This window comes from Macaca nemestrina, chromosome 5 (assembly GCF_043159975.1).
Source record: "Macaca nemestrina isolate mMacNem1 chromosome 5, mMacNem.hap1, whole genome shotgun sequence".
Taxonomy (NCBI): domain Eukaryota; kingdom Metazoa; phylum Chordata; class Mammalia; order Primates; family Cercopithecidae; genus Macaca; species Macaca nemestrina.
The window spans coordinates 89,615,888-89,618,326 of NC_092129.1; positions in this window are offsets into that span (position 1 = coordinate 89,615,888).

Here is a 2,439-nt window from a genome sequence, read left to right on the forward strand (position 1 = left end):
GTATCACATAGATGACAGTGTTTATTTTTGGGTACAACACTGTGGGGACTTTGACTTTACACATATTTCTGTATTGTTTGAATTATTTTTCAATGATTGTACAATTCTTTTGAATTAGAAATTATAATAAGTATAAATGTAGGAATAATGATTAATCTAATCCCTGAGTCCTGTTCATTAGTGTACTGTCCCAAAGCTGTAAGCCCCTGATTTCCAGCTGCCTCTGTAAAAGCCACCATCAACCTCAGTCATTCTCTGCTGCTTGAAACAGTTCCTGTTGAATCACTCTAAGGTTGCAGAAGTCAGTCACAGGTGCCTCCTCACCTGAGGTAAATACTGGTTCACTTAATCGTTGCTGGGGCCAATTGGATAAGAAGCATGATGTGACTCTGGCCTGTGCACTTAGACTCTCTGCTCTGCCCTCCTTGTGCTCTATCAGAAGGTGTCTGGGCAAGAGGGTGCTATGCCTGCACTCCAAATAGTGACCCTGAATCATTACAGTAAAATTAATAATAAAATTATTCCCTCCCTTCTAGTGTCCTGAAGGTATCATAAAGTCCAGAAATGTGCAGGCAGGTGGAGTTTCCTACAACTGAGCCTATCAGATCTTAAGACACAGGGGTTTTTAGGCGTTGGTTTCCTGAAGTATGTGCTGCACTTTACGTCTAGTCTTTTCCCTGGTATTATTGACTACGGCTCCGCAGTTGATTTGGAATATTCAGTTTTCAATGGAAAATTGTTTCCTAAATGCTTAAACATATTAGATATGAGAGTTATAGAGTATCAGCTTTAGGAGCACCTGGCACACATTTTTAACTTTCCACTGAAATATCAATGACTAAACACAGAAAGACAAAGTAAACCACACACCACCATCAGGACACTTTCAGACAAGTTGTTGCCATATCTTGGTGGCATTTCACAAACTATAAAGATGAGAGAACTGCATTGAGAATTACTGGCCTTGAGGAAGCAGAGTGCAAAGAAACATCGCAGTGAGAGTAGGGATTCATTCTACCTGTATTAAGTTTCCTAGGACTGTCAAACAAAATACCACAAACTGGATGGCTTAAAACAACATAAGTTTATTCTTTCATAATTCTGGAGGATAAAAGTCTGAAATCATGGTGTTGGTAAGGCCACGCTCCCTCCGAAGTTTCTAGGGAAGAATCCTACTGTGCCTCTTCCTAGCTTTTGGTAGTTTCTGGCAGTACTTGGCACTTGGCTTGTAGATGCATCACTCCATCTTTGCCTCTGTCTTTACATGGCTTTCTTCCCTGTATGTATCCAGTCGCTGGAGTTAGAGCTTACACTAATCCAGTGTGAGTTCATCTTAACTTCTGCAAAGAACTTCTTTCTGAGTATGGTAACATTCACAGATATCAGGGACTAGGACTTAAACTTACCTGTTTGGGGATACAATTCAACCCACGACACTAACTGAAACCAAAAGAAATACATTGAGTGAATGCATATTAGATGCTGTGTTAAGTAATTTACACTAAATAAGGCAGTGGTAACAAACCACCCCTGAATTCTCAGTGGCCTACAATAATACAGGTTTATTTATGTCTAATGTTGCATGTCAACTATGGGTCTGCAAGGCCCTGAAGGCTTTGCTCTGCATGTCTTCTTCATTCTTGGATTCAGGATGAAAAAGCAGTTGTAATTTCTGACACTGTTATGGGGTTGAATTATGATCCCCTCCAAATTCATATAATGAGGTTCTAATCCCTAGTACCTCAGAATGTGACCTTATTTGGAAAGAGAGTCATTGCAGATACAATTAGGTAAGATAGGCCCTAATGCAATATGAACGGTGTCTTTATAAAACAGGGAAATTTGGACACAGAGACAGACACACACAGAGGCATGTTGATCTAAAGAGTCAAATTCTGTAAAATATTTGAAGAGATTTATTTTGAGCCAAATATGAGTGACCAGTGGCCTGTGACACAGCCCCAGGATACCCTGAGAACATGTGCCCAAGGTGGCAGGGCTACAGCTTGGTTTTATACACTTTAGGGAGACATAAGACGTCATCAATACATGTAAGATGTACATTGGTTCTTTCTGTCAAGGCAAGACAAAGCGGGAGCTTCCAGGTCATAGGTGGACGCAAAGATTTCCTGATTGGCAATTGGTTGAAACAGTTATTATCTAAAGACCTGGAATCAAAAAGAAATGTCTGGGTTAAGATAAGGGGTTGTGGAGACCAAGGTTTTTTCAAGCAGATGAAGCCTCCAGGTAGCAGGCTTCAGAGCTCTTATCAGACCTAAATAGGTGCCAGACTCTTTGTTAATTCTCTCCTGGGTCAGGGAAGAAACCTGGAAAGGAACAGGGATTCCCTATGGAATGTAGATTTTCCCCACAAGAGATACTTTTGCAGGGCCATTGGAAATATGTCAAAGAAATATATTTTGAGGTAAAATACTTCTG